Source organism: Carassius carassius, chromosome 16, assembly GCF_963082965.1.
Source record: "Carassius carassius chromosome 16, fCarCar2.1, whole genome shotgun sequence".
Lineage (NCBI taxonomy): Eukaryota > Metazoa > Chordata > Actinopteri > Cypriniformes > Cyprinidae > Carassius > Carassius carassius.
In genome coordinates, this window is record NC_081770.1 from 4,206,472 (window position 1) to 4,220,802 (window position 14,331).

At 36.0% G+C, this 14,331-nt stretch overlaps 1 long non-coding RNA gene across 1 annotated transcript; it reads right to left on the reverse strand.

Moving 5' to 3' along the window:
• Nucleotides 1-10,365: 10,365 nt before the first annotated feature.
• Nucleotides 10,366-11,960, reverse strand: LOC132159044 (uncharacterized). Its single transcript, XR_009437742.1, has 3 exons — nt 11,505-11,960; nt 10,677-11,049; nt 10,366-10,432 (listed from the first exon to the last, which is right to left on the reverse strand). It is a non-coding gene; the product is annotated as an uncharacterized LOC132159044 (long non-coding RNA).
• Nucleotides 11,961-14,331: the final 2,371 nt, after the last annotated feature.

The following is a 14,331-nucleotide window of genomic DNA, read 5'->3' on the forward strand; positions in this document are numbered from 1 at the left end:
CTTTAATATTCATAGCAGGGTAGCAATTCAGATACTTTTCATTGACGGGTTGTGTTTTAGCATGCTAAACGCAACAGCTACAAATTTCCAGCCTTCAGCAATACATTTCAAGATAATTACTGGCAATTTAAAAATACAAAATTGACATCTTTCAGTGTTATGTCATCCTGCAACCCAACACAATTGGCTCCTTAAGTCCGACTAGCCAGCTTTGAATCTCAAGCTTGAACCTCCACATTTTTTTAGTCACTCAGTAGCATGGAGTATTTCATGCCTGTAGGTCAAGCATGAATTGGGGATGTTTGTTCCTCCTGCGGATGCTCTTTGGTAATGGCGTAAGCCCAAGTAGCCTGGGGTTCCCGCAGAGCCGGGCTCTCACTATTTCATCAGAATCAGGAGAAATCAAAGCTTCAGGGACGTTGTTGTCAGAACGGCCGCAGTCTACTGATCCGTGAGCTTTGATGTGCACAGACGCTTGGGTTTCCATGTTGTGGACAGTGTCACCTCTGGGCCGGGTGGATGCGTTTGAAGTAGAATATGTGAGATTGAACAGAGGTATTGTCAGTCCAAAAATATATGAAGTATAAAAACAACCATTGAGATTTCCATGGACATATATTTTCAAGAAAATGGTTTGTTTTGTTGAACGATTGGAATAAAATGGACTGCAATCAAACGCTAGATCTCCAGTGCCTTTGCTTTGAGAAAATCATCACAACAGCTGGACATTAAATATTCAAGGAATAAAATCTAACTTTTCTATTTCTGATTGAAAATAAAAAATAAAAAAAAGCAGACAAAAAAAGTGAAAGAAGAGTAAAACATTTGTCTCAACATTGCCAAAAATGTATATATTTGCAATATATATATATATATATATATATATATATATATATATATATATATATATTAGGGGTGCTGTCGGCATTTAAACAGACCTTTGCTCTTAATTCCGATCGGTCCAACGCAATAACGAAATCTGAGCAGGTCTAAAAACTGAAACTGTTGATGTTGCAACTTTACACTTTGGAAAAGTTATATATATATTTTAAATATGAGCAGGCCTACAAGCTGGGATTGGTAATGCTGCACTGTAATCATAGTTATTTATTTATATTTTATTATATGATATTGCTTTGAGATTGAGATTATTTTATTTAGTGGAGAACTTAACAGCAGTATTTTATTTCTTTTCTTTTTTTATTATATATATATATATATATATATATATATATATATATATATATATATATATATATATATATATATATATATATATATATATTATTATTATTATTAAAAAGTGTAAACAAATTGCTAAAAAAGTTTATAGTAATAAACAACCTGCAGTTTAATGTTTGCATTTCTTTCCCTTACTGTACCGAAAATGAACCGAACCATGACTTTAAAACCGAGGTACGTACCGAACCGTGATTTTTGCATACCATTACACCCCTAATATATATATATATATATATATATATATATACACACACACACACACACACACACAGTACTGTGCAAAAGTCAGGCCACTAGGATTTTCACCAAAAACATTTTTAAGTCAGTTATTTCTATGTTTTGCTGTAGTATGTCATTAGGAAATATCAGTTTGGATTTCCAAACATTATTTTTGCTATTAATTGTAATAATGCAATGAGATTTTTGTTTGCACAAGGAGTCTGACAGCAGCCAGCGCTCCACACAGAGATCTGATCTCATCATCATCAGTCTATCTGGAATAACATGAAGAAACAGAACAAATTGAGACAGACTCAATCCAGAAGAAATGCAATGTCTCCAAAATGTACAAAAAAGCTAAAGAGAAACAGCATATGTATGTACTGTGTAGCTACTTGGGGTGTATATATGATATATGAATATGAATTGATGTATGATATGAATATATATATGAATTGAAGTGAAAGTGACGTACAGCCAAGTGTGGTGACCCATACTCAGAATTCGTGCTCTCTATTTGGTGGGCAGCCATTTATGATGCAGCGCCCGGGGAGCAGTTGTGGGTTCAGTGCCTTGCTCAAGGGCACCTCAGTCGTGGTACTGACAGCCCGAGAGTCGAACACACAACCTTAGGGTTAGGATTCAAACTCTCTAACCATTAGGCCACAACTTCCCCAAAAATATATATAGGAGAACATGCTGGATTGCTTGGCTATAAAGGTTTTTTAGTTTTTCTTCTTCTATTTCTTCTTCTTCACGCTGGCTATTAGAGAAAAAAGTTATTAAAGTGTTTAAATCCTGTAAATACAAAGCTACACTTGTTTATTAAATTATTTATTTATTAAGTTTACCTGCTATTGTGTTACTGAAAATGTAATTAGCAAAACAAAAACTAAAACCAAAGAAAAAAACCTGCTGACTGAAGGTTTTTAAATGTTCTGACTTGCATGTTTTGCTCCAACATAAAACAAGTTATTGTAGAAAAACTTGTAAAAACGTAAAAGTTTAATAAAAGCAACGTAAGCTAACTCTATCTACTGTTCCATTAATCAATCGTAATTTAATTCATGCAACTACTTGGGACATTGCTAATTTTAGTTAACTGCTCCCCTACACTGATTGCATGGTACTTTCTTGTTAGTGAGGCTATCTTTCATGATGAGGTATAGGGAACTCCTTTTCATGGATTACAGCCCAAAAAAGACCAGCCATCGTTGCCCCCAAATGTCTTCTCGCTCCAGATCTCTTAATATGCATAAAAGACGCGTATAGGCCAGTTAAATGAAACTGGTGTAAATCACAACAGGGAAAAGCCTAACAGAGATGCTGATGCATTACCCAAATAGCTCAATGACTCAGCATAATTCTCCAAAGAGACCCTCCGTTGATGGCATGTGGGAGGGAGGAGGCTTCATTGGCGGTGCTCCGTCACACTTGCCGAAACTATCAAATGAGTTAGCTTAATGACTGCCGCGGAGAGTGAAAGCTGTAACGGGATGGTAGAAAGCAGCCGAGTGGAGTGGAGGGTAGATTCATTCACAAAATGAAAAGCTCTCGCACTAAATTAAATTACCGCTGGAATGGAATTATGGGGGAGGTGTACTCTGCACCGGAGCACCGTTGGAAAGCAATACCGCTAAAAGCCTTTCAGTGGATTAATGCGAGCCCACACCTCCCCCATCGCATCTATCCAGGTGCTTATAAATGACAGTGTCCCGTTTGTTTTTTGTTGAATGCCAACAAGAGATTTCTGGAATCCAAAGTTGTGCTGGTGAAGCGGTTTAGAAATTTACCAAGCTGAAAGATAATCACAGTGTAGTTAATGTCAAGATACTCAAAAATCACAGACGGCTAGTTAAAAGTAGTACATCGAAGCTAATTTATGAGACATGAGATCATAAACTATCTACTACTAGAAGTAAAACTCACAAATCATTTGTTTGACTCTAACGTCTCTTTTAAAAACTGGGAGGGATGTTGTAAATTTACAAAAACTGCACAGCCCTGTTGAAAAAAAAAACAGCATGTGCTGGTAAGCTATGTTTTCAAGCTGGGATGCTGGTTTGAGCTGCTTTAAGCTGGTCCTTTGCTGGTTTATGCTGGTCCTTTGCAGGTTTATGCGGGTCCTTAGCTGGTAATGTGTTGGTCTTAAGCTGGTTGGACCAGTTTAGGACCAGCTAAGGACCAGCATATACCAGCAAAGGACCAGCGTAAACCAGCAAAGGACCAGCGAAAACCAGCAAAGGACCAGCGTAAACCAGCAAAGGACCAGCGAAAACCAGCAAAGGACCAGCATAAACCAGTGAAGGACCATCATAAACCAGCAAAGGACCAGCGAAAACCAGCAAGACCAGCATAAACCACCAAAGGACCAGCGTAAACCAGTGAAGGACCATCATAAACCAGCAAAGGACCAGCAAAAACCAGCAAAGGACCAAGGTAAACCAGCAAAGGACTAGCGTAAACCAAAGGACCAGCGTAAACCAGTGAAGGACCAGCATAAACCAGCAAAGGACCAGCGTAAACCAGCAAAGGACCAGCGTAAACCAGCGAAGGACTAGCGTAAACCAAAGGACCAGCGTAAACCAGCAAAGGACTAGCGTAAACCAAAGGACCAGCGAAAACCAGCAAAGGACCAGCATAAACCAGTGAAGGACCATCATAAACCAGCAAAGGACCAGCGAAAACCAGCAAAGGACCAGCGTAAACCACCAAAGGACCAGCGTAAACCAGTGAAGGACCATCATAAACCAGCAAAGGACCAGCATAAACCAGCAAAGGACCAGCGTAAATCAGCTAAGGACCAGTGTAAACCAGCAAAGGACTAGCGTAAACCAGTGAAGGACCATCATAAACCAGCAAAGGACCAGCGTAAATCAGCTAAGGACCAGTGTAAACCAGCAAAGGACCAGCGTAAACCAGCAAAGGACCAGCGTAAACCAGCAAAGGACTAGCGTAAACCAAAGGACCAGCGTAAACCAGCAAAGGACTAGCGTAAACCAAAGGACCAGCGAAAACCAGCAAAGGACCAGCATAAACCAGTGAAGGACCATCATAAACCAGCAAAGGACCAGCGAAAACCAGCAAAGGACCAGCGTAAACCACCAAAGGACCAGCGTAAACCAGTGAAGGACCATCATAAACCAGCAAAGGACCAGCATAAACCAGCAAAGGACCAGCGTAAATCAGCTAAGGACCAGTGTAAACCAGCAAAGGACTAGCGTAAACCAGTGAAGGACCATCATAAACCAGCAAAGGACCAGCGTAAATCAGCTAAGGACCAGTGTAAACCAGCAAAGGAATAGCGTAAACCAGCTAAGGACCAGCGTAAACCAGTGAAAGACCATCATAAACCAGCAAAGGACCAGCGTAAATCAGCTAAGGACCAGTGTAAACCAGCAAAGGACCAGCGTAAACCAGCTAAGGACCAGCGTAAACCAGCAAAGGATCAGCGTAAATCAGCTAAGGACCAGTGTAAACCAGCAAAGGACCAGCGTAAACCAGCTAAGGACCAGCGTAAACCAGCAAAGGATCAGCGTAAATCAGCTAAGGACCAGCGTAAACCAGCTCAGACCAGCATCCCAGCTTCAAAACATACCTAACCAGCACATGCTGTTTTTTTTTCAACAGGGAGCCTAAATGTAAAAGTTTTTTGAAAAACTAAGTAGTGACACAACTTTTAGTTACTTACTAATAATGGTTATTCTACGAATATGTTCTCCAACATGTTTTCTTGATAAAAATCACTTTTTTTATTTAAAAAAAGTCATTGATAAGAAAAAGGTTAAGTTTGTAAATCCTTACAATGTAAAACATATAGTCACTGAAATAATTGCATTCCTTTTGCAATTCAGAAAAGTATGTAACAGCACAACTTTTAGTTATTTACTCACCAACACTTTTTAAGTTCTTTTCAGTTTCTTTTACAACTTTTTAGATATTCTCACTTGCTTAATCTTTAAAATTGAAATGTACAAGTTACTACAGTTTAACTGCTGCCCTACTTAAAAATGATAATAACAACAAAAAGTTAATCGCTGCCAGAAGATTTTTACATATTGAGCTATCTTGTCTAAAAGAAATGTAAAGTTTGTAAATCTTTAGTAAAGTACAATTTTTAAAAAAACTAAAACAGTTTAGCTACTGTCACCTACTGAAAAACATAGTAACACCTTTAACTCCAAACATCTTTTAAAAGTTTCGTTTTTGTAAAAATATACCATTTCAAGCACTCTTTTGGAGATAATTTAACAACTGAAATGATCTGTGAAGTTGCTCTAGTTACTCAACAGCGCTGGTTTTTACATTGTTATGTCTTTCATAAAAAATGTTGCGGTGCTACAGCAAAATGGAATACTTAAGAAAATAACTGTAGATGGTTACTCACCAGCACTTGTTCTGCAGTCCTTCATTGTGACTCAGGCTTTGTGACTCACTCACCTCTGAAAGTTTCTACATCTAAAACTCACAGGATTTCAAGAAAGCCTGTGAAGCTGAGGAACTTAAACCCAATCACTGTGGCTGCCAATAGTTCAACATCAGAAGTGTTGGCATGTTTATACTGAAGAAATGACTGAGCGGTTTGTCTGCAGTCATCTTTTCTTTAATAAGCAGAACGAATACAGTAGAGCTTTTTGAGACCACGCAATCCAGGGACAAGGTAATTCAAGGATTGATTCTTGCTTACCTGCAGTGAACAATGAGGGTAATTTCAAATCTGAAGGTAAAAATATCCTGCCTTTGTGTGTGTGTGTGTGTTTATGTAGCGCATGCAGAGCATTTGATGCAATAAACACGCAGCGCAGTGTTCCCACTCAATGCAAATCACACCTTTAGCATGGTCTTCACTTTTACAACCGAAAAGCGTTTTGCTCAAATGCTCATATAAATTGCACTTAACCTGAGTCATGCAGGGAAAACGGGTGACAAACAGCAGTGGGAAGTACATTGGTCATGGCAGCTCGCTCAGAATAGAGCACTGCAGTGAAGATGGTTTGGCAGAGCTCGTCAGAATGATCTAAACACATCAGACTAATGGTCACTCTGACGTCCTGACATTGACGGATCGCTCTCGTTCTTCAACCACAGACATGTGCACCGTCAGTATCTCAGTCTGAATGAGCTCCACACGACTTTTTCTGCATATCCCACTCAAATTTGTTTTAGTCTGAACAGCAAGAAACCACATTAAATGGATTAAATGAAAAAGGATTCTTAGTCTGTAGAATCAAGCTCGATTTTGGAAGACACAATGTGATTGAAAATGTGAGATGCCATAAGTAAATAGAGCCAAATGTTTCTTTTTTCTTTTCTTTTACATCAGCATCACTGGTACTAAACACTAAAATATGTGTCCCTGGAGCACAAAACCAATCTTAAGTCCTGGGGGAAGATATTTTTAGCATTAACAACAAAAAATAATAATACATTGTATGGGTCAAATTTATTGATTTTTTTTCGGATATTAAGTAAAGAACATGTTCCATGAAGATATTTTGTAAATTTCCTACCATAATAATATCAAAACTTAATTTTTGATTAGTAATATGCATTGCTTAGAATTTGTTTGGACAACTCTAAAGGCGATTTTCTCAGTATTTATATTTTTTTGCATCCTCAGATTCCAGATTTTCAAAAAGTTGTATCTCAACCAAATATCGTCCGATCTGGACTCATCTACATCAATGGAAAGATTATTTATTCAGCTTTCATATGATGTATAAATCTCAATTTCGAAAAATGTACACTTAATAAATAAATAAATATAGTAATTAATATTTTCTCATCACTACTGAAACTGGTACTAAATCTGAAAATATATGAATAACAATGTCCAAACAAGCTAATTTAAATTAGACTTAACATTTGATTTGAATAATAAATAAATTGTCAAATCAGCCTTCAATTTGCAATTCTGAGAAAAAACAGAATTGTGAGATTACAGTATATCTGTAGCTTTTTCTCACAAATGAAACTTTTTATCTCGTAATATTTATCTTTATAACTTGCAATTGCGAGTTTATTTCTCAGAATTAAAAAATAAAAATCACAATTAGATTTTATTTTTATGTTTTTATTCAGTGGCAGAAACGGGCTTCCATACATCATCACTACCAAAACTAGCACTTAATATAAAAATATATTGATAATACTGTCTAAACAAGCAAATCGGATAGGATTTAAAATACGATAAAAAAAAAAAAAATACACATTTTTTTTTTCATCATCATATTTTAAAATATGATTTGAAATATGGTATTTTAAAATATATCATATATAAATGTATGATTCAAAAAATTTTTATGTTGTTATCCATATGGCAACCAAAATTGGTAGTAAATACCGAAATACATTGAAATACCATTCTAAACAAGAACATTGGATTTCAGTACTTGCAAAAATCACAAAGCAGATTTCAAGTTGTGCCATATACTGTATGCACACCAAATTATAGCAGAAAATCAGTTAACCTCTTGAGAAGCCAAAAGCTGCATATTCGTAAGAAACGAATCTATCAAGATGTTTTTAACTTCAAACCACTGCTTCAAACTACGAGTCCATAATCCATGATGCTTCCTCCAGTGGAAAAGTCAATCACCTGTTGTTTCTCACATCAAAATCCAGCCACATATTTGTTTAGAGCTGTAAACAGTGCTTGATCTGCGCAGATTTCTCTCCTCGCCTTTTTACTGGAGGAAGCACTATTATGGATTATTTTAGTTAAAAACGTCTAAATGATGGATTTGTTTCAGCTTTTGACTTCTCAAGTCTTTAACTGATGGACTGGAGGGGTGTGGATTATTGTGATGTTTTTATCAGCTGTTTGGACTCTCATTCTGACGGCACCCATTCACTGCAGAGCATCCATTGCTGAGACACTGATGCAATGCTACATTACTCCAAATCGGATGAAGAAACAAACTCATCCTAATCTTTGATGACCTGAGATTGAAGACATTTTTAGAGAAAAACGAGTCAGAACAGCTGAAATTACATTAGCGTGAGAATAAAAAACCCAGATGTTAAAGGTTAGCGTCACCTCTTCTCCCGCCATTACTCTGGGACTGAAGGATGAAGGACTTTCAGTTGCTAATTATTACAATCATTGCTGTATTCCCAAACTTTCCTGAATACATCTGTGAAACTTTCTTGTGTGCGCAAGTTGGGTAATTACAGATAATTGTCGCAATCATTGTTAGTTCAGCACCTGCATTATTTGAGAGGAGCATTTTAACATCTCAAATAATGCTTTGGAGATGGAAGGGGGTGGGAGATAGATTAAATATATACGTCGTGATACTTCGTCACTGTCTTCCGTACCTGGCATAATTACATGGCGAATCCAGAGACAAGAATCATCACGCCAAATGAAGGCTTTGTAATCGCTACTCCAATCATAAGCAACATAATTGCTCTGACAATCAGGGTGCCACTTTTCGGCGGAATGGGAAATGCTCAACGAGAGGGATAAAAGGCCTGGCGTGACAGCTTGCATGAAATTTAAGCTCTTTTCTGGGCTTTCGTGTAACGAGTTTGAGTTAAATTGCTCTAAATTATGGGCTTCCAAATGCTATTTGATTATATTGCATGTTATGTAACTTCGGGCTGTGTGAAAACAAATATTTGTAAACTTAATTATGGCTAATGTTTCTTTGAAATGTCTCTCCGGTTAAAAGTGCAACACGGCAAGTCAGTGAGATCATTCCCGGCGGATTGAACATGTACCTGCCATCTGTTTCCCACGTGACGTCAGAGACTCGGTGTTTCACTCTTCAAAGCTTTCCATGTAATGCTAACATTTATCTCATTGTTTCTTCCCACTGGGGTGCTTTTTGAAAACAATAAGAAATGGCAATCACAAGTAATTTAACACCTTTGTGAGTGAAAGAACAATGAATAGAAAATAAGTCAGTGACTCAATTGTGTCCATTATGAATCTGAAACATTGGCTCACAAAAAGACATTTACTGATAAAGTAAATATAAGTTTGATATATTTCAGATTTGAATAGTAAATATACATTTTATAATCAGAAACAAAACAAAATGAAAATTATCCCTCTGAAACTAACAATAATAAAAAAAAATATATAAAAAATTTAAAATAAACAAATAATTTAACTGCTCTTCAATGAGGTATGTAATATATAAATAATAATAATACTAACAAAAATAATAAAACAGTAAATATGTATAATATAAACATAAAAAATAAAGTGTAAAAAATTATTATTGCTAAAAACGAACAAAAAATACAATAAAAGTAAATAAATTATTAAATTATTGGTTAATGTATTTATATAATAATAATAATAATAATAATAATAATGATTACTTTTATTATTATTATAAAGTAGCTATCAGTTTTATAATCATAAAAGTGTAAAGAAAAATATATGGCACAAAACAAATAACAATATACATAAATTATTTAATAATTATTCAATATAATTATATAATATATAAAATAATAATAATAATAATAATAAAATAAAAGGCTTGGCTCCAAACCTAGCCAAAAATAGAATAAAAATACTAAATAAATTATTTAATTATTTCTTTGCGTAATATATTAAAATATAACTAATAAAAAAATATTATAGTATAATTTTAAATAATTAAAAAAGATTGTAGCAAAAATATATTTATGGCTTCAAAACTAATAAAAATAGGATATCGAATGAATTATTGCTCAATATAGTTATATAATAATAAATAAATAAAAAATAAATCGTATGACATCTTTATTTAAGCAGAAAAACATGAACAATTTAAATTAATAGATTTAACAATGATTTAAAATAAAGATTTTAGATGTTAAAATATTTAAACTTTATGATTTTATGATGTGTTAAATCATATATCATGATTGTTTTATATATTAGAGTTATATATTACATAAAGCATAAAAATAATAATAACTGGACTGAAGAGATGGCACATGAAACTTGTAGAATCCACCTTTACTGAACCTGTAAAAGATGAACATTTAGTTTAACTTTTTAATTTATCAGTTAATTAAAGGGCGAAAATCCACTTTTACATGGTGTTTGGACATAAATGTGTGTTGGCAGTTTACACAACCACCCTACAATGATAAAAACCCACCCACTTCTTTTTAATCCCCATTAAACTAAATCAGCCTCATTAGGCTAACTGATGAAATAAATCAAACATGCAAACACCAAACCCATAATTCCCCTGCTAATCATCTACCTGGCGTTTGCTGCAGGCCTGCAGTCATGTGAGATGATTGTGGTTCAGTTTAGCAGATGTGTCCCTGTCCCCTTCCACACGGGCTCCCGGGTGACGTCCGCAGACAAGCTAGGCTAATAAGGGCCCATCAGTGGCGATTACAGACGGCTCTTCCAGCCAAGATCCCCTGCAGTCTCCCGCTGGCGTCCCGGAGCTCACTCTAAAGAGTCTCGCGCAAACAGAGATGAGTGAGATACAGCTGGAGACACGCCACGATAAAACCCACCTCAGATGCAGGGTAAGAGCATCTGCCAAACCCATGAACATTCATTTCAGCGTTGTGCAGTTTTACCCATCAGCCACTGCGGTATAAAGATTCAATCTAAAGAGAAGACTGACAGTAAAACATGCATGAAAATCCAGTTAGCCTTTTTAGAGTAAGTAAAACAAATTAAGCTAATGTCAGCTGAGCAGCTGTAACTGATTAGTAACTGTATAGGTTAGCTTGTACTGCTAGCTAGCAAATATGTGAGGAAGCTTATCTCATTTCTTCATATCCTAAACGTATTGTCACCTCAACTAAGCTAACTGATTAGCTTAGCATTAATAGTTATACTGTACCGTGTTGGATAGCTGCTAAAGCTAACAACAACACAAGCCAAAGCAGCAGGCAATGCACTAGCCAAGGTGTGAGGAAGTTGGCTTAGCAAAATCATGTGCGCGGTGTCATTTCCATCTGAACTGTGATGTTGGTATGCTAGCAGCACTGCAGTGTCAGTGTGAGGGTGAAATACTGTGATTCAACTGTGTCAGTGTGACTGTCTGGAGGTAGCGCTCTGAAAAACTGACCATCTGCAGGTTTTACATAAAGTTCTGCTTCTCCACAGTTATGCCTGGTTTTAATTAGACACATGAGAGTCGAAGGAAACACTGGGAAGAAGATACACAAAACATTGATGCACAATCACAATCTACAACGTATAATATGTTACGGCTAACCTATAGAACGTAGCAATACTATAACGGCTAACCTACATTTCACTGCTTGTTGTATGTCATAAAACTTGTACGTGACAAACAAAATCTTGAAACTAATCTGTTAACTTATTTGATGTTAGTCAACAATACTTTCAGGCTATTTTATATACAAAGAACTAAAGTGATGCGCATGCTGCCTTACCTTGCTAAGTTGCTAGTTGTGTTTTGCAACCTAGCAGTTTGCTAGTTGGCCGGGTGCTAGTTGGTTCAAACCAGTTTTAAATCAGCCCAAATTGATCATTCACCAGTCAGTCAGCCACCAGGTCTAAAAAAACTATATTGACTGCCTTAGTTAGCTTGTAGTTAGCTGATTTGTTGCTAGTCAAAGTTGGTCTAACATAACTACATGCAAATAAAAAGCAATAAAGCAGTTATTAGCACTTCGACTGGGCAGAAACTTTAAAGACAACATAAAAAGACTACATGCAACATGATTAGCATTAGAAAAAATGAACATACAGTATAGAAAGAGCTCAGCTGTAGTGAGACGGATCTTAGAAATTAATAGCAGAATGAAATGATGGGTTGCGAAGCGCCTGTAATGAAATGCAGAGGACCATGCTTGTTAATCAATTCGTCTGTTGAGCCATCACAGGTCACAAGCTAAAGTGCTAAAGCTAGTGCCGCCCAAACACCTCGTAATTACATGCTTCCTTACTTATTGGCCAACACTTATTCTTTTTAATAACTTTGGTATCCATGCAAAAAAAATAAAAATAACACACTGAAGTCTGCTGACACTCAATGTCATCAGCAATCTGTTTCAGGATGCGACGATAATTTATGGTTAGCATGAATCACATTTAATATTTGCCCATTTGTACAGTAAGTGTTATGGTACACATAATAACCAAGGGTTGAAGTAATAATTACAACCTTTTGAAAAAATGGTTCAGAAGTCACAGTGGCAATGCTAATGCATTCCACGGCTTTGCTACGTGGCTGAAATGTATTAGAGCTCGTTGAATGGCTGAAAAATAGCTGGGAATTTCTTTTAGGCATGTTTGCAAAGAAAAACACGGATAACAAGCCTTTGTAAATATTTTATTAATGTAATGTATTGATTTCTTTGATCTATAACAGCGCCCTGAGCTATTACTTGCTGTTCTGCCATGCCTAATATGTGTCTTTGCGCACGTTTCTGAGGTGGAACCAGTTCAGATGTGGCCGCGGGTGATAAGAGCCCCTCTCCACCTGATGCCCATTCTCCGCTCGCTCCTCGTTCCCCTGCTCTCTGGAACCCTGGCATCGAGACCTAATCCCGCTCGCATGGAGGCGGCATTTTGTTGAGAGCAAGCTGACATTGACCTTCAGTTTTCATCCTACCAATTTCTCTGTTCTTTCAAGGAAGCATGAATCTAATTTAGGCCTGGGAGCTTCACGGCGCTCGTCTTTGATCTTCGGCTCTCGACAAGTACAAAGAGTGAGCGAGATGTCGAAAGAGAATGGCAGAAATCCAAGGGAGAGACAGGAGGAGAGAGAGGAAATAATCCAAAGCGACATGTTAAAATTGTGTACAGTATTATGATTTAAAGGAAGTATCAAAGGTGAAATATTGCACCTATGTCAACATAAAATCAACATTATACTTACTTACATTCCCTAGTCAAGTTTTGGGATATATTGCACACAATGCATGTGTATTCCAACAAAAAAAGAGTTTGTTTTGATGACAATCTTTTTGTTGTAGACATTTATAGAATGCAGGAAAAATTGCAACTTTTCTTTTTGACTGACGACGTGGAAAAGTAAAAAAAAAAATTGTGGTGCACAAGCTGTACAATGTACATGTTAACAATTTAGCTTAATAATGTCATATAGCCATAATGTGCAAAATTTACATTATCTTAAAGATAACATCACAATATGGGACAAAATTCATAATGTGTACATGCTAACACCTTAGCGTGACGTTAACATCAGAATATGCGACAAGTTATAATATGCACATTTTATGTCAACGACTAAGGTTAACGTCACATCATGCGATAAGTCATAATGTGCAAATTGTACGTTAACACCCCACCTTAAAGTTAATATCGCAACATGCGCCAAGTCATAATGTGCAAATTTTACAGGTTAACACCTCAACTTAACATAAATATAAATTTAAATGTTTTTTTTTTTAAAAGGTTTATTTGGTGCTCAGTTTTTATGATATTTCTTATTCAATTTCATTACGAATTTTGCATGCTAACATTCTTGTTTAAACAAGTTAGCACAAAAAAGTGCAATTTAATATTTATAAGTGCAATGTATTATTATTATTATTATTTTTGTGCATATTTTTTTTTGTCCTAATGCATGTTCTTGTTTTTTTTGTGAACAATTTATCGGTGCATGTTATTCCAACAAAAAAGTTGTAATCTTTTTGTCACAAACATTTATCAGAATGCAATTACTTGCATCATCCGAATCTGAGATTACTTTCCTTTTCGGTTAGTGATGCCTAATAAGCACTGTAATTTAGTAGTTTGGTTAATGCAGTAATTTAATGGCAGTTAATGTTGATTTAATATTTAATAAAGGCAAAAAGAGAAGCATTACCTTCAGGAGCTGTGCTCAAGGGTGATTTTGACCTTCAGTCTTCACATCTAATCACAAATCAGCCTCTGATATCATGTAAAAGATCTTTGGT